The sequence below is a fragment of the Canis lupus genome, chromosome 17 (genome assembly GCF_048164855.1).
Source record: "Canis lupus baileyi chromosome 17, mCanLup2.hap1, whole genome shotgun sequence".
Taxonomy (NCBI): Eukaryota; Metazoa; Chordata; class Mammalia; order Carnivora; family Canidae; genus Canis; species Canis lupus.
In genome coordinates this window covers 29311912-29336840 of record NC_132854.1, presented here as the reverse complement: position 1 = coordinate 29336840, position 24929 = coordinate 29311912, and the positions used below count along the sequence as shown (strand labels likewise).

The following is a 24929-nucleotide window of genomic DNA, read 5'->3' as shown; positions in this document are numbered from 1 at the left end:
TTTCAGTTGGCGGAATGTTCCAGCACCTGCAGCCTTTGACTGAAAAGATGCAGGCTGCATCCAGGATACCTCTAGGGACAGGGGATCGGTTTAGTGCCACAGATGAAGAGGGACCGACGCTGCCCTTGTGCAAACCAATCGCACTCTCACTTAACGAGCAGAAGCTGCGCTCTCCTTACACCGGGAATTGAATTTTGTGGGGGAGGACTGAGAGGGGATGGATTTTGTGTATCTGCCAATAATGAGGCGCTCTTTAAAAAAAAAAAATCAAAGTGCTCAATGAAGTCGTGTGTGAGCTGGGGTCCTGTCACTTCCTGGCCAATGCTGTTTGTAAACTGTAGGCACATCCCAGATTGACCATGCAGAGCTCCAGTCGTCCCTCAGTGCCCTAAAATAAGACTCATCCATCTTGGCTGCTGCAAAATTCAAGTCATCTTCTAAGTCCCAGTTCAGATGCCATGATTTCCTCTTTAAGCTTTTCCAAACAGCTGTTATTGTTGAACTCTGAGGCCTCTCCTACCCCCAAAATTCGTATGTCGAAGTTCTAAGCCCCAGGATCTCAGAATGTGACTGTAGTTGGAGATAAGGTCTTTAATGAGATAATTAAAGTTAAATCAGGTCATTAGGGTGAGCCCTAATTCAATTTGACTGGTATTCTTATAAGAAGAGGAGATTAGGACACAGACGTGCACAGAGGGAAGGCCATGTGAGGCCAAAGGGAGAAGGTGCCCATCTACAAGCCAAGGAGAGAGATCTTAGCAGAAACTAACCCTACCAACACCTTGAGCTTGGACTTCTGGCCTCCAGAAGTTTGTGGTACTTTGTTATAGCAGCCCTTGCAAACTAATACAATACCCCAAAAGTAGTAAAGAAAAAGATTATACTTTTATACAATATTGCTACTCAAAATGGAATCCACAGGCTAAGGGCATTGGTATTATCTTTCCAGGTAAGTATCACAGAATCTTAAGCCATATCCAGACCTTTGGAATCAAAATTTGCCTTTTAATAAAATATCCAAATGGTCTGTATGCATGTTAAAGTGTAAGAAGAGCTATCATTGAATGATTCAGTTTGGCTTTGAAACTGCCCCAAAGCTTGGTGTTTAAATGAGCAACAATTTATTATTTCTCATGAGTCTTATGGGTTGTCTAGGTCATTGCTCTACTGCTTCCACCTGCTACATTTGTACAGCCTTTGCTAAGCAACCTTATCTCCTGACAGTTTATAATATTATTTTTGGTTTACATTGTTTATGCTATATGGTTGGTTACCTTATATTTATGACCAGCACTACTATTTTTCCACTTATGGTGGGAATATAAAATTTCATTTTTAGGTTAATGAATTTTTTAAAAGAAGTTAACACAAAGAAAATTAAGTAAATGTTATAGGCTGTATGAGGTTCTAGCAAAAATCATGAAGTTAGATGTGTTCAAGTTTGAGAAAACACTCTCTTATTTCAAACTTTGCAAATTTTCCAAGGAGTCAAAGGGTTACCTACTCTTCTCCATATATGTAGGAGTGTTCGAGAGGGTGGTAGGGATGTGGAAAAACATCGGGTCATTAAGATAATTAAGATATTTCTTCTTTCTTAGACCCAGGATTGGGAGCTTAGAGTGAAGGTGAGAAGTACCTCCCTACTTCCCTTCTTACTATGTTTCTTTTCACCCAGGATTATTATGGTAATATCAGCACCTGACATTTATGTGGAATGTTATGGTTTGAAAAGCTCTCACGCGTGCTTGATGTCATTTGATCTGTAAAGCATTTGATCTGTATGGCATTTTATCCTATATAGAAAGTGAGCAGAGTGATCGCTTATCTTTGAAGGAGAGGAAAGCCTGGTTATTGTTGAGATTGCTCTCCCAGTAGGCACAGGCTTCTCCTATATGCATAGTTTTCTATAAAGCTGACCCTGTTTGTTGGAAGCCAACTGTGCTTTTGGTCTTCTGGGAATCACTGAATGAAATAGAGTCAACATTAACTGCACGTTTTTCAGGGAAGGGCAGGACCATTGGATTGAACCGTGTGGTGGAAAGTGGTTGGCCTCAAATCCAGGGCCACATCTTGGCCACATCAGAGTTCTTTGCTGTCCTGCCTCAAGGTCTCCATACAGGCATTTAATACTTGGCAATGTTGGCATGAAGTTGTGCGCCCCCTACAGTCATCCCATCCTTCCAGCCGTAATTTAAATCCTAATTTCTTTCTCAGGTCACTGGAGATGGAATTCCTCTGTCCTTTTCTACAGTTTCACAGAAACTTTCAGGTTTTTCCATTGTATCTTTTGTCGTATGCAACTTAGTCTTGGAGTTGTTTGTGTTTGTGTCCATTTCAGTGCTAAAAGGGCAGACAGGAAGTTTTACCCATGCGTCTATCTACCACGGTCCCTGGTACCTACTCTGCATGTGGCAGGTACTGATGGAGGCTTTGTGTACTTGAGAATAAAACATACAGGACAAAATATTAACAAAAGGGAAAAAAATTTAAGCCTGTTTTTTTTTTGCTTCAATATCCTCTTGAAACTTATATTTTGTATATAAAATTGTGTGGCCAGTTCACCTTTCTCCCCCACTCCCATTTTCTATCATCCTTTGTAGATGTGAAAGTTCAGGGCCATTAGAGGAGCTGTTGCTGAATCATGTACTGCTATATTATGGGACTTTGAGAAGATTTTTATTCTTACTTTTAAAAAATGCGTGATCCCCATTCCTCTACTAAATGTTGAAAATTACAGGCATACGATTGTGAAATAGTCTTACTTTTATTAAGGAGTTATGTGTATACTAATTAATAGTTATTCAGACACTATTGTGTGTTAAACATAATCCAGATAATATCACTTGAGTGAGATTTTAACAAGTGGAACTAATACCATACATAGCAATTTAATAATTTACATGAAAAGTATAATTGGTTTAGCATTCAAAATAAAGGCTATTTAAGCAGGCATATATTGTGCCAGTTGCTTTTAAAGTTTTTATGTAACCTATAATTAAAAAGATTAATGTGAGATATCTTTCAGTGACTCTACAGAATCAGAGCTTGACCTCCCATGGACCCTTGATTATCATCTCAAACACTGAGTGTTGCACTGGCTCTTCGCATCCAGGTACTGAATTTTACTAAGAGAAAGTGTAAGCATTATTTAAAAGCTAGCAGTGTTTCTGACCATGTGCTAAACCCTAGAAATATCTTGTTTATTTGTGTGATTACTCCTCTTAGCTGTGAAAATTTGGAAGTGCAGGTATAGAAACAACGTCTGCATGACTTACTGTCTTTGTTCCATATGTTGACTTTTAAAAACCCACCCATGTTCATGAGCATGTTGGTAATGAGCAGAAAGCAGTCCCTAATATGACCTTTCTCTGCTTCCCATGAATATGCCCACAGAGAGCACAGTATCTTTTAGAAAAACACAGGCTCTTGGAAGCTTCCAAAATGTATCCTGGGGGCCTAAAATGCACAGACATGAAGAGCAACAGAAGAAAATACCTGTTGATTGACTTCAAACAACAAGGGAAAGATGGGTCAAGGTGCATATATTTTAGTCAAAATTTAAAATGTATTAAAAGAATGAAGACGAAAAATTTGAAGGGCTTGAATGCTCTGAAAATGAAAGCTAACGCTTAACCATATGGCAGAGTCCAGGAGGGAGGGGGTCTTGCCATCTGGGGTCTGAGGACACTGGTCTGAAGAACCCAACTATAGCTCGCATGTACACTTGGGACCTGAACAGCATGACTGGCTGGTCTGCAGGATGAAGGACAATGTTGACTCTTTTTCTCAACCCGGCTCTCAGGTGAAGAAGTAAGAGCAGATAACTGGGCAGCTATCATCTACTGGTTAGGACATGTCTTCCCTGTTGGCCAACATAGAAGCAGCTTCTCTTTTGGCATATACTATTCCTTCTAGTGTCCAGTACATCTGGAGTCGAATTATGGATTAATGTATCCTAGAATCCTGAAGATCAAGTATATCTATACACATGGTATGTATGTATGTATGCCCTTCGTAAAAGTTTAGAGAATTTGGAAACTATGATTTATAAGGCTTTCAGCCCAAATTCTTTCACTGTAATATAATAAGCAATAAATTTTATTAAAAAAATTTAAACAGATGTTCGGGCCCTCAAAAGCTAAGAAAATTGCTTTCCTAATAATTTGGTTAATATAGAAATCAAGAATGAAGTTGTAGAGTACTTCAAGCATGCAAACATGAGAATATTATTATTATATATCAATGTGTGGTGTATTTAAAGGAAAATATTAGTTATTAGAAGTGAGACAATGTGAATCATTTTAATCACTGAACTCAACAGTTAAAAGAAGAAAAAGAAAAGCTGACAGGAAAGTAAAAAAGATGAAAATAATAAAGCTGAAGTCAGGAATTAGTAGATTAGAAGACAAAAATGCATGATTAGAAAGTGAATCTAAGAACTGGTTTATTTTTTTTTAATTCAAAAAACTGGATAACAGTAAAGCTAATTAATAATTAAAGAGATAAAATACAAATATATGAAATTAGAGCTAAAAAAGTGATAATAACTGCTTGCATGAGCATACTATGTACAATTTTATAGTAACAATTTGAGTCTAAATGAGATGTATGATTATTTGGGGAAAAATCATACATGGTCAAACCTGACTCCATAGAAAACCTGCATGAATGATGAAAATATTAAAAATGGGGATCCCTGGATGGCTCAGCGGTTAAGCATCTGCCTTTGGCCTAGGGCGTGATCCTGGAGACCCAGGATCGAGTCCCACATCGGGCTCCCTGCATGGAGCCTGCTTCTCCCTCTGCCTGTGTCTCTTCCTCTCTCTCTCTCTCTCTCTCTCTCTCTCTCTGTCTCTCATGAATAAATAAAATCTTTAAAAAAATTAACACTTTTTTGTCATGGAAAAATTTTCCCAAGATGATTGAATGGCCCATAGTAAAAAAGATCTACGAAATTTATTGAGGGAGAAAAAAGTACAGAGCGAAAGTAATATGCATTTGGGCAGACATCAGCATGACTTCTGTGATGCTGGAAGCACATGTGGAGATAGGTCCTTGGACAGCTGGGATTCCTGAGTGATGGTGATAAACAGAGCCCCCTACTGACCCATTGGACATACAACTTGAGTGAGAAATAGAAATAGAATTTAGGGTTTGCTAAACCGTTGTTATTTTGAGGTTGTTCTTTACTACCAGTCTATCTTTACAGATACTACGCTAATATAAAAACCTACTCAATAATATAGAATGAATAACTTGAAAACAGACCCATTATTTAAAAGAGTATCGTATACGATAAAAAGGCATTGCAGGTAAGTGGGGGAAAGCATGAAGATTAGTTAAATGAAAAAACAGAAATTTCAGTTTTCGCTTTATATCATAGAACAAAATCAATTTCACATGGATTAGAGAGTTATGTGTAAACACTCAAGCCATAAAAATAAAGAAAAAATAATAATGGTGATGACTAAAACTCCTAACAGGGCTGTATACTTTTGAGGGGCTTAAAACAACTTTGGAGCTGGAAGAAAAGTTATCTCCAAAGAAAGCCCCATACAATTTAAATTCATAAATGTTGAATTAAATAGTAAGAAATCATAACCTAGTCAATTGTCATTCAACTCATCTCATATGTAATTATATGAGTTTAAATCACAAGAATAAAGTCACATAAATAATTTAATCCTAGCAAAACTCATATTTTAGCTTATAAGATCTTATAATCAATATTGAATTTGACTTCTAGAATTCTAAGGCATTATTGGCCAGAGTTGGAAGCATGGGTTCTTAACTTGGCTCTTCTGCTTATTGCAATGCGAGCTTGTAAAGCCATATAACCTCTAGGGGCTAGTTTCTTTTTCTGTAAATAAAGGTATTGGACCAGAAGGTCTTTACAATTGTTAAATGCTGTGATAGTATAGGTATCCCTGTGAATTGTGTAACTATTCACAGTAATCAAAATGCTAACATAATATTGTTATAAGGGGATATTAAATAGTACACAAACAGACTGGTTTAAGGCAAAGTAAATATTTATAAAAGCATAAATTAAACAAGTTAGTATTATTTTTCTCTTGAGATTTGAAAATATGATGCCTATACATATTTAGATAAGGTCCAAAAGAAGTATATAAGTTTTTTATGAAGTATAATTCCAGAATTCCATGGTCATAAATTCACCCAAATGAAGTAGTGACCTATTTTTGATGAGTGAAGTTTTGCAAATCCTCCTGTAATCAAGCCAACCCACTAAGTAAAAGAATAATATATCATGAAAAATATTTAGGTCATTTATTTTGATGTGTGAGGTTTGATTTTAATTATTTATACAATTTCATAGTGCAGTAGTGTCTTGTGGTATTTTTCTAAAAAATAATGAAGATGTCTAAATACGGGCTCTCACTAGAGCTTTTTGCTGTTAAATTTTTACAGTAACATTTATTTAGTGAAACATCGAACATAAGGATAAATTACATTCAAATCAGTGAGGTTCTGAAAAACCAAATGTGCTTTTAACTTGCAAAACAGAAGAAAGGGATGTATTTAAGGGCAGGATCAAGTAACCAAGTACCATGATTTATACCTTTGCTTATCTGAGCACTGCTTCTTCTCAAGGCCATTAGTGAATCTTTGGACTCCGGATGAAATCCTAGGTTTTTCTACCACATTCAAGGGTGAGAATAGTTGTGTCAAAGACAATGAACTATCAGATGAGGTAAAAGTCTGTTCACTAATGGGAGCATGAGTGTCAGCAAGCATGTATGAGCAGCTCTCCTGTGTCTGTCGCTGTACTAGGCTTCAGAAATGTAAAAGTGAACAAAACACACAGTTCCTGCTCTTAAGGAGCCCAGAGTCTAGTGTAGAGACGAGTATATGCATTAGCTAAGCAAATAACACTATGTTCTCTGATATATAAACATCCAACGCTCGGTGACTTAACACTATATAAATTTACTTCTTAATGGGGAGCGGGCTTCTCACTGTCACTCCATTATAGGCTTCTCCAACGTGTGCTTGCTTTCTCCGAAGGCTGTGAGGTCCTCTGCTGGACCCTTGCATCAGATCACCAGAGAAGTTTACAGATCAAGACAAGGAGTGACATATATCACCTCTGCCCCATATTCCATTCCCCAAAATTTAGTCACAAAGTCATATTGAACTGCCAGGGAAGCTGGGGAATGTGGGGCGGCGTTGTGCCTAGGAGATGACTGAAATACATTCTAGTGTCATAGCATAAAAAGAAAAAGGACTTTAATCAGTGCAGAGTTACTAGAATAAAGGTAGAACACAGTGTGTGGTTGAGGCCAAAGGAAGGAGGGTTGACCTGAGCTGGGGTAAGCTAACATGGGATAAGATATTCCATTTATGAAAAAAAAAGAAATTCCATTTATGGCAAATATTAAGCTCTGATTGCAATTATGAGTTCAAATCCTTATAGGATAAAAAGAACTAAAATCTTTCCTAAATTATGTTAAATGAAGCCTCAGCTACTTTATAATACAGAACTGTAGTGGCTTTTTAAAAAAGATTTTTTTATTTACTTGAGAGGGAGACAGAAAGAGAGAGAGAGAGAGAGAGAGCACACCCACAAGCAGTGGCAGGGAGGAGGGAAGCAGAATCCCTGCTAAGCGTGGAGCCTGACGCAGGCAGGGTTCAATCCTAGGGCCCTGAGATCATGACCTGAACCGAAGTCAGATGCCTAACCAACTGAGCCACCAGGCGCCCCACTATAGTGACTTTTTTAATTGACATTTTTATTGAGATAATTGTTGATTCACATGCTGTCATAAGAAATGATATAAAGCGAGACACCTGGGTGGCTCAGCAGTTGAGCGTCTGCCTTTGACTCAGGTCATGCTTCCGGGGTCCTGGGATAGAGTCCCTCATCAGGTTCCCTGCAGGGAGCCTGCTTCTCCCTCTGCCTATGTCTCTGCCTCTCTTTCTACGTCTCTCATGAATAAATAGATAAAATCTCTGAAAAAGAAAGAATACAGAGCGATCCTAGTACACAGTAGCCAGCTTCACTTAATGGCGCTATTTTGAAATAACTATAGTGACTAGTTATAGTCACTATAGTTATAGTGACGAATAGACCATTGACAATAATATAATCTACACAACCTACCGACTATATTCAGATTTTCCCAATTTTATTTGTACTCACTTATGTGTATGGGTGCTATTTATTGCTAACCATTTTCATGCCATGTGTAGGTTAATGTATCCTCCACCACCACCAAGTACAGAACAAACCTATCACCATAAGGACTCCCTTCATCTCCCTTTTGTCCCCTCCTCTATTACTAACCTCTGGTAACCACTACTCCTAACTCCATTTCTAAAATTTTGTCATTTCAAACATCTTATACAAATAGAATCAAACAGTGTAGAGCCTTTGGGGATTGGCTTTTTTCCCCATTTGGCATAATTTCCTGCAGAGTCACCTAAGTTGTTATTAATAGCTCCTTCCTTTGGGTCTCCTGGGTGGCTCAGCGGTTGAGCACCTGCCTTCTGCTCAGGGCGTGATCCTGGAGTCCTGGGATCGAGTCTCCCACATTGGGCTCCCTGCATGGAGCCTGCTTCTCCCTCTGCCTGTGTCTCTGCCTCTCTCTCTGTGTCTCTCATGAATGAATAAATAAAATATTTTAAAAAAGTAATAGTTCCTTCCTTTTATTGCTGAGTCCTATTCCACCATTTGGATATACCATAGTTTGTTTAACCACTGGCCAAGTGAAGGACATGGACTAATTCTCATTTTGGGCTATTGCAAGTAAAGTTGCTACAAACATATATATGCATATATTATATTATATACATATTTAAATTTTGTGCAAAAGCATTGGTTTCCATTTCTCTGGGATAAATGGCCAACAGTGCAATTTCCTAGGTTGTATGGAAGTGGTATGTTTAATTTTATAAGAAATTACTAAATTGTTTTCTAGCGTGGCTGTAGTATTTTACATTCTCACCAGCAGTGTAGGAAAGATCCAATTTCTCCACATCCTAACTAGCATTTAGTGTTGTCATTATTTTTCATTTTAGTTATTTTGACAGTTGTGGTTTTAATTTGTGTTTCCTTGATGGCTAATCATGTTGGATATCTCCACCTGTGCTTATTTATAAACTCTATATCAGAACCATAGTGTTTTCATTTGAAACAGACTTTGGAAATTTTCTATTTCTTACAAAAACTTCTTTGTACATTTATTTTTTTTAATTCAGGAAAATTCCTATTGATTCTTCTTACACTCCATCTAAATGCCCTATTTTCTTTAAAACCCTCTTTAACTCTGAAGCCTGAGCTAATTAAACCCTTTCTGATTTGCAAAGGCAAAGTGAATCACTTTCTTCCCTGGGTTTTAGTTTGTTTCTCCTTCTGTTTTACCGTAATCAAGGGGTGTTTTCATTAAGGTACTTACTTGCCAGTGCTTTCTACTAAACTGTTCCCTGAGGGAAGGGACTGCCTTACATTTTTTGCCTCCCCAGAACTTTGTAGGGTATCTGATGCATTTAGATACTTAAACCTTTTCAGTAAGTTTGGGTACTTCGCTTTGTTCTGCCTCTTTCCCAAAAGGACTTAAATGTCTAGTTTTTGGTAGACACTGCTGGGCACATTTACAAATGTTATCTCATTTAGACATCCCCATCAGTCTGAAAAATGATCTTTAACTGTATTTTGCAGAGAACGAAGCAGAAACTCAGCGAATGAAGGAATTTGAAAATTATGATCCTGGTAAGCCCCCCATTGAGGCCTGCTTGTGGATCTTCTTGTTGCTGCATCATACTTGCCCAGAGGGGGCGCAGCTGAGTTGTATTCCTTCCCCGGCACCATGTTGGTGGTGCAACTGCTCCCATCCCACTCATTGAAGACTAGAATTTGTGCATCTTTTTGACTGTCTGTGCTTCCCTGACCCATGCCCAATTCAGAATGGGCAATAATCATTGCTACACTTCCTTTCCTGCCTCACTCTTTCCTGAATATCGCCTTCTGCACCAGCTCTGAAGCTTAAAATTTCTATTAACCTCACCTAACAATTGCCCATTCCCCAGGAGTCTTCATTCTTTATAGCGACCCCTGTGCCTTGGCCTTTAGGTGCACCCTCCATACTTCACCTCTGTTTTTCCTGCATCCCTCCATTTTGAGGTAACCCATTTCTCAAAAGAATTAGATTCCATCTAGCTGAACATTTTTGAGGTCCTATAATCTCAAAAGTGATGTAATAGGATGTATGAAGAATACAAAAATGGAGAAATCAAGATTTGTGCCGTGGTTTGGTAAATGACAGAAATCTATTCATATAGACTTAAGCAAAAAAGAAAAAAAATTATGTAATGGAAAATCTAGAAGTTGAACTTGCTACAGGACTAGCTGCATCCAGGTTCTCAGCCAGTGTTGTCAGGAACTTGCCTATCTCTGTCTTGTGCTTTGCATCTTTTGGTTCTGCTTCCTTCTGGGTTGGCTTTATGTTTAGCCAGCTCCTTGGTTCTATGAATTTTCTATTATTGGGAAATCATCCCAGAGAAAAGAGAACATCTTCCCAATAGCTCCAGCAAAATCCTTGCTGGCCTGACTTGGTTCTCATCCCCAAACTAGTTACTGTGGCCAGGGAGGTGGAACATTCTAATTAGATCAAGCCTAGTACACACCTGGACCCAGGGGAAAGACTTGCTTAATGACTTAGATTGAGAAAGGGAGTGGTTCCCCCAGAGGGAAGAGATACAGATTTGCAGAGCAGCCCAAACTAGTAGCTAATGTCCAATGCAGAAAATATGACATGAGTAGTTCATGAGTAGTTTTGCATGAGTAGTTCATGCAACCCCCCCCTGAGATCTAGACAAGGGCCATGAACAGTAGTAAGAATAGAGAAAAGACTCTGACCTTCACTTGGGAGCTAAGTACTATTATGGTGTCCATTTTACAGATGTGCAAACTGAAGCTTAAATAAAATAAATAATTTATTTATAATCCTATAGCCAATCTAGGACCAAACCATGCCTATGTGACTCTAAAACCCATGCTCTTAACCACTAGGCTACCAGGAAACCTGAGGAAGGGGAATGTGAGGGGAAACTGACTTACTCCAGCTCACTCCAGCCGCCTGAATGAGAAGAGAATGAAGAGGAAATTTATGTGCTCTCTCTGTTACCCAACTCGATCCTCAACAAGACTGAGGGAAGATGGAGAAGAAAGGAGTTCAGAAAGAAAGGAATTCAAAAAGGACCTAAACCGGGCTCCTCAGTCTTGGCCTCATTGACTTATGAGGCCAGATACTTCTTTATTTTGGGTGGGCTGTCCTTCACATTGCAAGATTTTTAGCAACATCCCTGACCTTTGCCCACTAGATGTACGTAGCACCTCCATCCTGTTGTGACAACCAAAACAGGATCGAAATGGACATCTTTAGAAGCTTTTTCTTAGATAATTCTAAATGCTCCCTTAATCTGAAGCAGAATTGCCATATATCACATGCTAATTCCTTGCCTGGGCACATGCTAACCCCTTGCCTCTCTTATCCCTACCTCAGTAGGAGCCTACCTGGTTATCTTGGAATGCTGCCCTCCTCTGTCCTAATGGAGCCCTATCCCCTCTGTGAGGCTCCAGTATTTTAGACATGCTTACTCTCTCCCAGAGGTGATTCCAACAGCACACCCCTTCTCTCCACTCTGAACAGTGTAGATTGAATCTCTTCACTTATTGCAAATCTGGAAATTCTGTGATCTCTGGGAAGATTTTTGGGAAAGAAATCCATGGCAATTGGAATCTTGAAATTTCTTATTTCTAAATGACAGCTGTATGGAGAAGGAAGACCACAGAGATGGTAGGTCAAAGATAAAGCAGGGTAATTCATAATTGGTTATTTCAATTGATCTTTGTCATTTAGATCGCCTACATTGCATTAGAGGCCATACCCAGTGAAGAGGGGAAATGCTACTTCCATCGTTTACAAGTATTGTGACCCACAGACACTCAGCTTCCCTCAGCCTTGGTTTATCTACAACATGGAGCTGGTACGATGAACATATCTCTAAGCCTGTGGTTTTACACAGCAGTAGTGCTGAGCTATCACAAATCTGGCTCACATCATCAAGAAAAGCTAAATATTTAATATACACCATTTCAGATTAAGGGAGCATTTAGAATTGTCTAAGAAACAGCTTCTAAAGATGTCCATCAAAAAAAGAGAGAAAAAGATTAAAGTAAAACATCTCAGTATGCTTCTAAAAAAATTTATTCCAGTAGAATATTATCTTACTTATGTGGGTTCTAGGTAGTTCACTGACCTTTCCAAATTCTAAAATATTCTAAACTTGTAAGTTCAGGTATTATCTCTTACCTAAGGAATTATTGCGGAAAAGCCATCTCTCTCTCTCTCTCTCTCTTTTTTTTTTTTCGTTTATATTTGGAGGATGTTGTTTTAACTCTTACCTGGGCTTCTGAATCTCCACCTAGAAAAAGGACTCTTAAACTCAGATGTAAAGCAGAAGAAAGTGACTTTCTGAAATAGAAAAGGGGACAAGAAAATGGTAAAATATATGCACTTTTCTCCTTATGTCTAATTGATAACATAAATATCACATTCTTCTAAGTTATTCCCTAAGTGTTATTCTCTGTTGCTCTGCTAAAATAAAATTTAAATTTTGAAATTATTTCCAGTATCAAGAAATAGACTAAGACAGTAGAGTGAAATTTACTAACCTGTTTTTGTCGAGTGGCAAAGCAGCTCAACCCATGTAGACCACGTGGTTCCAGCCTTCTAGTGCCCCTTGGCTATTTCTCACCTGGGACTGTTACAACTTCACCCCTCAAGTGTCCTTTCTTAATTCCTTATAAACAAAAGGTCATGCCTTTGCTCTCTCCCCTTTCTCTTTATTCTGGTAAGACACTATTTTCCAATTAGACTACATTTATTTGGCATCATCAGAAAGCAAGTTCTGACTGATCAGGGAATTTCTAAAACACCATAAGTGTTCAAACTTCTAAGAAATGAACTATTGATGAAATCTTTGCAAAAATATGTCACACATTTCCATACCCTAGTTAACAACGAATTGACCAAATTTGAATTTTCCTTACAAAGCAATCAGGTGGAAATGTAGAGTAATGTCCCAGATGTTGGGTTTTATAGGCTCAATTTACTTTTATTTATTATTTCAACAATGATTTATTGAGCACCCATTATTTTCCATACACCCTTTGGTGTCTTTAGATTGAATTCCTCCTGACTGCCACAATACTGAAGGGACACAAAATGTCTCGTATATAAAAAGCAACGAATACATGTTTTCCCCTTCATTAAACATTTTTTTAAAAAATTCATTTTCAGGAAGTGAGAGAGAAAAATTTAAAAATGCAGCCAAAATGTACAAAAATTTTGATGTATTTATATGATCTATATCTGAGCCATTTTATCTGGTTTTCTCAGATCTAATAACTTTCACCTTCCCATGCCTACTCCAACACAGATGTACAACAGAGGACATGAAAATGTATTGGAGACTGGTAGAATAATCATAGCAAAGAGCAAGAATGTCACTCTAATGAGACATCAGGAGCAATACCCTGCTTTTTCAAGAATAGACTACATTTGATTAAGTTTAGACATAGACAAAACTTTTGGCTCATGTTTGACACTTGAGTTCTGTGGGGAAGCAACTAGCAGAGGTTACAGAAAATGATAGCAAGGTGAGTGGCTAGTATGACTGGCAAAGAGGTGGTGCAGCACTAGAACCCACTGGTACACTATAGCAAGAATCGACTGAAGTAGAACCACCAATTCCAGTGATAATGTCTTGATTTCAATGGGAACTTTGAGAAATTACAAAGAGCATACACCATTTCAGTGTATACACTGAAAAAAATCTTCAGGCGTCTTATAAAATCAAATTAGAAAATAATTGGCCCTTGAACACTTGATATGGCAAAGGCGCTGTGTGTACCAAAGACCAAATGAAAACAGCAATCCAACAGACAAAATAATTCAGGTGATTGGGATAAAGTGTGGTTAAAAGGTAAGGCTGGGAGAGGTAAAGAGGAGAAAGGAGCCAAAATAAAAGGATCTGCAAATGTTTTTACAGAAGAATGGTCTAAGCAGAGGAATGACACGGTAAGATTTACATTTTGAAAAGATGATGGGGAGGGGTGTGAAAACAGAGAGAGTGAGCCTAGAAGCAGCAAGAAGGACATTTAAAAACAACAAAACTAAGGCAATGGGATCTGATGGCTTGAAGGAAGTAGTGACTTTGAGAATGGAAAGAGAAATGGACAGGTTGTGGAAACATTTGGGAAGTCAAAGCATTACAACCTGGAGGTTGGTTGTCAGGGGAGAATTTGAGAGATGTGTCAAGAACTCTAGCTTGATGTTTCTCTTTAGGCAAGTAGTAAATATCGATAGGCTTTGAAATACTTTAATGCAAGCCAAACAGCATCATATATATTTGTCTTTCAGATTTTACTGCTCTTTTGAAACTGTACAGAAAGTACTTATAGTCCCAGCTTCTGTCTCTGAAATTCAGGTGGATCTGTATTTACTTGGTCTATTGGACTTGCAATGTCTACTTCCTACCCGGAACTTTAAAAGCAGACCTGAAATGTCTATAAATCTGTGGAGCATATGAAAATTGACATCTCAGCTTAAATTTAAATGCCATCCAGTAGTGTTTTAAGTAGCAGTTGGTCTATATGGTGCTGCTATATTGAAGAGTTGTTTTAGGGACTTAAAATTCCTAAAATCTGTTGTCTTTAGTTGAGAAATAGGTCGCTGGTGGCTAGAACCTATATAATTGAATTCACAGAGAAATTATTTGATGAAATTAATAAAGAAACTTAATGTTCTCTAGGCAATTGTATGCTGCCAATGTGCTAAATCTTTGTCCGTTAACTTATTAAATTATTGTTTTATGAATCTTCTGGAGGACTATATCCAAATTGAATGTTTTGCCAATATTAATCCCCTACTGGTGGTTCTAACAAAGAGTTCTCTTTCAGGGACAGGTCTTTTTCCTTGGGGAAGTAAATAGAGTCAGTGATTTACTGATAAAGCCACCCAGTATATACATCATCTCTGTCCCATATATCAATGTCACGGGCAACAGCTTGCCTTACTAAGTGATTCTGCAGTGTCTTCTCAAAGACTGTTTTGTTTAGTAATCAGATCGAAGTGCCAACATGCATACTTTTTAGCATCGTATGAGTTGTTTTCATCTTTAATAGCACAATTAGTTCAGAGACATTTTTGTGGAATGGTTTCCACTGCTGAAATATTATCCTACCATATTGGTCTACTTAAAAAAAAAATGTTAGTCCATTTATCACTTGTGTGCACTTGAGGATGAATTATTTGCAACACACTTTGTGTTTAAAACTGCAGTGCTATTCTTATCAATTAGGAGAATTTTCATATTTGTAGCTCTTCCTAACTGACCAGGTTTTAATTCAATGTTAATTATCTAAATGGTTTGACAGACGAGGCTGCCTTTCTGTTTCATGCTATTAAGTGGCATTAAACATTCCCTCCAACCCTTGAACATGGATTGTGAAACTAATGAGTGATGTCTTTGTGAAAATTTACATGGGGGTGAATAGAAACCCATAAAGGAAAAGGGACCCTTTGATGATGACTGACAGATAATGACAGAGCTCTCTCTCCGTCTTGGTCTAAAAAAGGAGGTTTTTCCTGAGTGGGGAGTTCAGTTTAACATCTTTGTAGGTTGATCCTGGAAAGGACTTTAGGAAGACAATTGGAAGGACACAGAATTTTTTTTAATAAAACATTAAGACGAAGAAAAGTTTTTTTAAATGATATTTAAAAAACAAGTTATTGATTTTCTTATTGTACTTGTGATGCAGGCATTTTAGTGAGTTCCATTTCAAACTGTTTCTCTGTAGAAGCGTGTTATGCTATGTACATAATCTTTGGTAAGGAATTCTACTTGCAGCGTATTTTTCTTCAAAGGCTTTGCATTTCTGCATAAAAAGCTTATTAATTATTTGTAGCTGCTTGTCATCGTGTTCTGATAATAGAAGGCTGGTCAAGGATAATAATTACCACTTCACCTTTTTGGATCATATATATCCACTATTCCTAGTGCAATATTACCCAAAGCATCTCTCCTCTCCCTGTACACAGGACCAAAAGTGCAGGCACATCATTTATTGATAAGACAAAAAGAATGTAATGAAATTATCAATGTTCTTGAATTAATTATGAACATGATTAAGAAAGCTAAAATCTCAGGAGCCAGGATCTCATTACCCATTCAGTCTTAGGGATTGCTTTCATTCAGCTAGGCAAAAAGGCTTTGAGCAGCCCTACAATTGCCTTTCTCTCATTTATTTGTGCTAGAATTAAGGTTTATTTGTTTTCTGTTTTCTTCTTCTTCAGATTGTTTCTCTGTCTTTACCCGTTTAACAAACTGTCTCCTCCTGTATCTCAGAAGGATGCAACTATAGGGCCTACATCTTTGTCTGCGGTCTGCACATCTCCTTCTTTTGAGTGCATTTCTCTCAACTCATGTTGTTGGAGCTCCTAAATATCTCTCAAGGTAAGTCGGAGAATGTAGCCAAAAAGTTCTTTCAGATTTATGTCTGCAGCTATACAACAGTCCTGTCTGAATCCCATTCAGCGAGGAGTCTTAATGACATCATTATTACGCTGTCTGTCCTGGGCTAGATTTGACTTGGAGCCTGCACTATATTATTACTTATCTTCCTTTCTCTGTGAACATACTACGAATAATACTTATTGAAGGTGGGGGAGAGGATTCAAAACTAAGAGGGAGATACATTTTTTTTAATTCAAATCAAATTTCCATGAGGAGCATACCCAAGAAGCAAAAAAAGTAAAATCCAGTTCCAATCTGTATTTGGTGTACAGATAACCGAATTGCTCTGGAATTCCTGCCCTCTCACCCTTGCTATTATAACGGAGTTGAGAAGGACAACTGAAGTATAATACTTGATTTAGATTTCTATAAAATTTTCCAAGTGTTCCCTTTTTAAAGGCCTTCTAAATTTCCAGGATTGTCATTTCCAATGTAGAGGAATATTGAATGGTGTCTGATAAAAATGTCTTGAAATTGTCCTAATGGCAACTGTTTTTTTTGTTTGTTTGTTTGTTTTTTATTGTAAAATTGACCAAAGGTGATTTGGCAGCAAACTTTTCTGAAATGTGTTAATACATCATTTATAAACAAGGTCATTGGTAAAGGTAAAGTGCTGCCAGCTTGCATTCTAAAGGCACAGAGTGCTTACAAAGATCACACAGTTGCATGTTTCTCTGGTTTCAATATATTAATATAGGGCTCCTATTCCTGCATAAGAAAATGAAGTATTACAAAGATAAGACATGGAGAACTATAGCTTTAGGCCACTGAATAAATATGGTATATGTAATACTAAATCCATTGATCCTGGTTTTCTTTAAAGGGATGGTTTGATAAGATTGCTAAAACATCCCGGAATCTGAATTCATAAAATCATGGAAAAGCCGAAGCATGTTGAAGGGATGAGTTTGATTCTAGCACACAAATGATTAAAAAGCCCATCCCTTAAATCTTCGGAACAACCTTGACATTTGAAAATTTGTTAGAAAATGTGGTTAAATAACACAAAGGAGGAAGGCCACTTGCCTGTTTCTATAAACCTGCAGCGTGTGGTTATGATATTTAGATAATTATGAATGTTACATAGAAAATGTTTGGTTCATATTAACTAAATATCGAAGGTATTGAAAGTATATTGCTGGAGTATTAGATGGTTCGTAAACATTGTATCTTTTACTCTGAGGGTGCATTAAAGATTTTGCTCCTTGTATGTTTTGTGTTGCTTTTTTGAGTTGTTAGTTTGATAAGAAAATGATTATTGGTACTTACTAAAATCACGGTTGCTAGGCATCATTCTGCTTAGTTCTTGTGTGAAGTACATTCATTGATATAGGTGATTTAATTTGAAAGGGTAAAAATGCAAAAAGACACAAAATCTTGTCTTCAAACATCAAACAAAAATAGCAGTAAAGATAATTTTCTCACTTTATGAACCCAGAGTGCCAGGGAAAAATAGCATGTTTCTTAAGTAGAAGCTCCTCGTACTTCATCTCATTCTGAGAAAATAGAAATATCTCTGAATTTCTTTTGATATTTCTTTCATATCTTATCAAAAAGGAAAAAATGAATCATAAAATATCCTGCATGCCGTTTCTACATGAAAGGATGGAACAGAAGTCCCATGTGGCTCTCTCAAGGGGAAGCCTATTATTGTGGTTCTCTAGGTGGTGGTCTGCACTTCAGCAATTGGACACGATCAGGTGAACGAGTCTGGAAGCTGAAATAGACACAAATAGCAGAAGAGAAGGAAATGCATCTCTAGCAGCAAAGTTGGTAAAGGGCATTTTGCTTTTCAGCTTGCTGGTATCTGAGTAGTATACATTTTTAAACAATAAAATAGCAGAAAAATGAAATCAGTTCCGTAGCCGGCCAGATGCCGTTAATTAAGGGAAACTTTAATCAACTTTAAAAAAGTTACACTACTGAAAAATGTCTAAATGTTGATCTGAGAAAAATCAAAAACCATGCTTTTGCTTTACAAAGTAACTGTCAGAAGCATTGTGGTCTACTTGTTTTCATTAACTTCTATTGCAATAAAATGAAATGCCAAATCCGTGTGTTATTACTAACTTCACCAAGTTCAGAGAGTTTGGAAACTAATGATTGAATAATAGTGAAGAAGTTCAAGTATTTATCTAATTTTTTTGACGGCAACATTGTGTAGGGGAGAAAAGAAAGGTGATATACAAAACTGTGCGTAGCTGCATAGTACCAAATTTTGTTTCTCTGTATGTATCTGACTTTGACACTTTACACCCCTGATACTGAATGAAAAGGTGAATGTATTCAAATCTAATTGATATGGAAATAAAACATCAACCAAAAGTCAACATAACTAATCTTAAATATTTAATACATGACTACTGTTTTTGTTCATAGCTGGAATTAGCTCTGAAATCCAGAAAGTGCTAAAATCTCATATGTATGTGGAATTATATGTATTCACAAAGATGTCTGTTTAAAAGCAGCAAGGTATACTAGAAAAAGCATTAGCAGGTGTTAGGAGATTTCAATTCTGTCAATATCTAGTTGTGACCTTGGTAAGTCATTGAATCTCTCAAAGCCTCCATTTTCTCTCTGTAAAATTAGTGGGATAAATTGACAAATTTAAGGCCCCTCTCACACACTGAAATCTATTATTTTACATCTGTGTGTGTGTGTGTGTATATATATATGAATATATATATATTAATATATATATTCATTCAGTGTACACGGAAACCTGAAGTCTATTCTTAGCATTTATTTTTCCCAGTGTTAGGATAGTCAAGAGCACTTTTCATTTAAAACATGAAAATCTGATATCGTGTGTCCATCTGACATCCCTGCTAACTTAATTCCTGAAATGCAGGGCTTAATTTGCTCTTAAACATTCTTCTATTCACATTTATGCTGATCTGTGCCTATAAACAGTGGGACTTGCTTCCCAGCAAATACGTCTTTCACAAAATTCCCCAAGTGTAGAAGGGGAGTTGTTTTATCTTCACATTGCTCACAGCAAGTTGTTGGGTCTTAGCAAATTGCTAATAGGCTCATTAAGCTCCTGCTATGTATATCTACCAAGTGAACACAGAATTGATCATTGCAACTAAAATTGGATTTCAATTTCTGGTCAGGAGGCTCAATTCTATAATCTTTCAGGGCAGCCAGATTTTTAAAAGCTGCTTAGTTTCAGGGGCAAAAAAAGTGGCGTTTTGCCGTCTCTGCCTTCCCGGGGAGTTTGAAGACAGTCAGTATCTGGAGGAGTTTGAGGGTCGTCTGCGGAGGGGGTCAGGTCTGCTCTGAATGGGTTAAGAACTACCTGCTTGAGATTGATTTAAATCAGTAATGGATCATCTCATAAAGCTGCTGTTACTAGATATTACCCTGCTATCTCGGTCCTCTGATGGCACTGATAAGAAGTGCTTACCGCAGAGGAGGCTCCTGGAGGACAGATACAGTTTCCTGTACCTCAGGGAGTAAAAAGCCATACTGCTGGATCAGTGACTTTTCCTAACAGCAAGTAAATTCAGGCCTTATCAAGTTACAGCACAAACTGCACTCATGTTTTATTATTCTCATTAGAGATTTAAGGACTAATTCCAGTTCTTAGCGCTTAGCAGTTTAATGTTTTCCATAGATAAGAATTAAGATTCTTCTGGGGGATTTTTTTATTTGCTAAAGCTTGCAAAATATAATGCGGTGATGCACTTACTGTGATGTAATGCGGTAGATTTTCTAAATGTCCTGAATGTTTTTAAGGCATACATTTTAAAAATTTAAATCTAATGACCGAATTTTTCCAAGTTGGACACGTACCCATTCCACTGAAACGTGCCTATCTTTGGGAACCCAAACCTGCTGTCCTTGTGGAAATAAGACAAAGGAGGACTGGACTTAATGCCTCCAGAGCTTGTCTTTAATGGCTGTGTATTTTCTCAAAGTAAATTCACATAATCAAGATTAAGTGTGGTGTCTGATTCAAAAGAAAACCTTGAACAAGACCTGTTTTGTTAAGTAAACTTGGCTTAAAAGTGTTTCCTTGAAGGGAAGCTAACTTTCCTTCTCAAACAGGTGGAGAAAAGCCGTGATGGTCATGTTCACTGCGTATCTGTTTTCAAAGAGATTACGAAGCTGACTTTAAAAATAAAAATCCAATCTTCCTTTCTGCTCGGGTACTAACATCAGATCAATATTATAGTGACTTTTCGGTGATGAGAATCTGTTGTTGCCCAAAGTTAGTCTCCCTGACATTCTTGAAGGGGAAAAAAAATCATTTCTGAATAAGAAAGTTTAATCTAAGTTACAATGTGATAATATTATTACTGCAATTGAAGCCCAATGATTAACGTCCTACTTTTTGATCATGTTTACTGAAATTAGTTTTTTCGTACGACAACTCTAGTATGAAAAACTTTCTTTTACCCCTTGTTTTTCCTTGGTTTCTCCTCAGATTTTTCATTACATGGGGCTTGTGGCTGTATGGTACTTTCAGGGGCAGCCGAATTTCAATAGTGTCAGTCACGGAGACTACGGCTGTCAAGTTTCAGGGGTTGTTTAGAAGAAAATGTGTTACATACAAATGAAAGTTGTTGTTGGTAAAAAGCACATTTGTTGGCTGACAGTTTGATATCCATTCTTGCAAAAATGTTTTCCTGAGGTGAAATAGTTCTAGCAGAGTGGTCTACTTTGCGGCTGTTGGGGAATCCTGAGTGTGTCTAACTAGGTAGGATTCATAGTATAATAATAAAAATAACAGCTCTCATTTCTCGTGTGCTAGACACTGTGATAGATGTTTAAATAAATTACCTTCTCTAGCAGTTGTTTTCAGGGAAATTCTCCCTGTGTGAAGTTTACCTTTTTCATTCTTTAAGACAGAGGAACCTGTTCTAGTTAATGTTTTGCTTATTCCTGGCTTTGCAGGCTTTGTGCCTGTGTATGCCCCAGATTGTTTTTCCCTTTTAGCCAGTGATACTCGATCTGCCAGAAAAATTTAACATGCTTGTTCCAGTTACATTACTGGGTGCAATCCTCCCTTATACAGGAAATAAATTTATTATGAAGAACTCCCAGTAGAAGCCTTGGAAAACTTACACAGAGCTGTGCTGTGTCCAAAATGCTGTTCAGTAGGTTTTCCAAAGCGCCCAGGTAACAGCTGGCGCAGGCCATGTGCCAGCTCTGACAGCCCATATGCTCTCTTTAGTGCAGTAATTATCTCAACACAAAACTCTGATAGCCTAGTCTACTGGGTCCAGTTTCCCTAGGTTAAATTGACTCAGTGGCTTTGTTAGTAAGTTCCTTTGGCACAGTAAGAACTTCATCAAGAGTTTAAGTATTGGGATAGGCCTCAAAGACCAATATGACTGCTACTTTCAAGACAGGTGGCTTATTAACCCTGAGAGATTCTAGGTGGCAGTTCGTTAGGCTGTCACCCTGCAGCAGCAGTCTGGTTAAAGGGCTGTCATTGTTTGTACCAGATACCCCGCTTGGGGACGATGGTTAACTCATCTGTTTTGGTGATAGGCTAAGGGTTTCATTTTTGTATTTCAGTTCTGAAACAGGCACAAGGATTTCTCCTGTATTTCAGTGGTCGGGTTGGGAACAGAAGGGTTGGAATGCAGAATCATGGGATAGGAGAAGAGATGAAGTGTGCTGGATCAAAATGGGTATAGATTTTCTTAGAGCATCACAGAGTAGACTTTCCTCTCTTTTTATCTTCCTGTGTCCTCAGAGATGTTAACAGTTCCTCTGTGTGTGTAAAATTCACATGTTGGAGGCTTGGAATCCATATTTGTAAGTGATTGATTTCCTTCCTCTCCTTCCTTCCTTCCTTCCTTCCTTCCTTCCTTCCTTCCTTCCTTCCCTCTCTCCCTCCCTCCTCTGTCTCCTTACCTACCTTCCTTTCCTTCCTTTCTTCCTTCCTTCTCTCCTTCCATGTCTCCTTCCTTCCTTTCCTCTTTCTTTACTTCTGAGAAACATGAACAACCAAGGGACCAGTTGTGATAAAACTATAGATTCAGCTCTGCAGTTATAGTATGGACAAAACTTCCCATAAATTGAGCAACTATGATCTTGGAAAATGTTTCCTGGTATGGATTCATATGGATTCAGCCACCAGTGTTTGAAACTAAATGAAGGTGACATTGTATTAGCATTTCAGCTTCTTTCCTGTCTTCTGTTCTTAGCACAGACCTTAAATGATGACTCTGCTTGTCATGACATGCTTTATGTGAGGCACAAATTTAAACTTCACTTCTGGTCTACTCAAATGATACCATATGCTCATAATGTTAGCAAGAAGGTTGAGCTACTAGATCTGTTGGCCAAGATCAACCTTACCTACGCTGTGCTGAGTTTGCGGGAACAACACAAATGTCTACTTTCCCAATGGACCCTTTATGGGGGATGGCCTCTGATGCCGCTCAGAAGAGGGATTGCTTTATGCCCATTTGAATCACTAAGTGACAGAAAGTAATTAGATTATCTCAATTATTCCTGAATCTAAAGAAGGGTTCAAACAAGAGGGGTTGTCTCCTTTGTCAGCACACATTTAATTTCTTGTGTTGAAATGGAAATGTGAGGTAGAGAAGAATGCACCGAAGTGAATGAAATGTAAGGTCTAAGAGCAACTGGGTCACACCTTATAATTCTAGGTAATCCCATAATGCCCATAAATTTCTGATCATCTGGTTTCTTTCATTCTTTATCCAGTATAGGCTGCTCTGGTTCTGGCCAGACCTTGCCTGTCTTACTCATTTCTGTAACTTCAGAGGGCAGAGCAGTGTCTGGCAAGTAAATATTTGCTAAACGAATAAATAAGTGGATTGAAGTAGGCTCTTTTATTTATGGAAATGATTCCAGCTGTAAGTGGCAGTATACAGTCTGGGGTGGGTAGTGGCCCTACCCAACTCAGGGACAATGTGGTCCCAAGTGTGGAGCCATCCAGTTGGGTGGGAAGGTCAAACTCTCTTGGAGACAATTTCTGGTTTAAAGGATTCTAGGGAAGCTCTGAGTGCTCAAAGCCCTTTCCAAGTGACCAAGGTCCAGGGGCAGGAACACGACCAGGGTTGATTTATTTCAAGCTGGACTCTAGTTGAAATTGGTTCACTACTAATGTAATGTCATTACATTACTGTATTTTCAATTTAGTAAAGCAAATTATAACCCCAAAGAGCTTCTATAGAAAGCTAGATCAGCTAGTTTATAAAAACCCAAACACGAACCTTTGTTATTTAGTTTTCAACTACAGGTAGTTATACTTCTAAAGTCATTATTTATATGTTGTCAGGAGTACTCACCAAATTTATTGACTTGTACATTATTCTTTGCAAATAAGTTCTGGCTGCTCTCTGCATATTATAATTAAAACGACAGGGACTTTAATCATTTATGAAATTTTAAACTACATACTGAATATAAATGTATCATTCAATGTGATAGAATGAATTAAATTCATCACTGTCAAATAACTGTATAAAAGATGAAATATCTCTCATCCCACATCATTAGCTTATAAAAAAAAGAACCAGATTTGCAAGCATTGTAATAATACTTTTATGGTCTTTTAAGGACGCTTTGAAAACTAAGACATATGGCATATACAAGGAAATTACTTGTGACCAAAAAGTTGGTTCCTAATTTTATCTGGACAAGTTCTATTTGAATTTGGTGGTGAAGGGTAACTTTTGCCAAGATAGAATCAAATAGTTAGAAACTCTTCTATAAAGACAAAAAGCATATTTTATTACCATGGTGTAAATATGTGGATGTAGATAAAATAGAACTTTGGTAAACCTTTTCATTTATTCAAAAATCCTTGAGGTAGGTTGAAAGGGTGAATTGGGATAGGAATTGTAATTGAAATATTTATCTGGAGCAGGTAAGTAGCTGGCATTTTGTCAGTTCTCAACCAACCTTTCATGTGTATCCAGAAACAATGTCAGCACCTGTATCTCTAAGGAAAATAAAACAGATTTGTCAGGCAATGATTCTGATAATTATTTTCATTTTCTAGTTTGCAGTAATCTTTACTATTTTTTTTGCTAATAGACACTTGTTTAATACTATAGGATTCAACTCAAAATAGACTTTACTGGATAATCTTATATCAGAGCTCTTTCTAAAATGTGGAAGTCTCTGTTATTTACTGATTTATTTTGGAACAATATGGGCTGTGGACTTTTTAATCCGTCTCCAATCTAACTGAGTCTTCTCAAGTTTTAAGTATTTTGCCCATGTTTCTTGATTTCCATTATTTCTTGGGCAAGACATTTGTTAATTCATTGGTTGATTTATTCATTCATTTAATAAACCTTCATTAAGTTTGGTAAGGGGTGGAGGGCAGGATA

At 37.5% G+C, this 24929-nt stretch overlaps 2 long non-coding RNA genes across 2 annotated transcripts; one reads left to right on the top strand and one right to left on the bottom strand.

Moving 5' to 3' along the window:
• Positions 1-2741: 2741 nt before the first annotated feature.
• Positions 2742-12535, top strand: LOC140608360 (uncharacterized). The gene is made up of 4 exons (XR_012010375.1): positions 2742-3112; positions 3803-3991; positions 9683-9733; positions 11033-12535. It is a non-coding gene; the product is annotated as an uncharacterized lncRNA (long non-coding RNA).
• On the bottom strand, positions 10502-24535 carry LOC140608359 (uncharacterized). The gene is made up of 4 exons (XR_012010374.1): positions 24496-24535; positions 17872-18319; positions 12428-12497; positions 10502-11790 (listed from the first exon to the last, which is right to left on the bottom strand). It is a non-coding gene; the product is annotated as an uncharacterized lncRNA (long non-coding RNA).
• Positions 24536-24929: the final 394 nt, after the last annotated feature.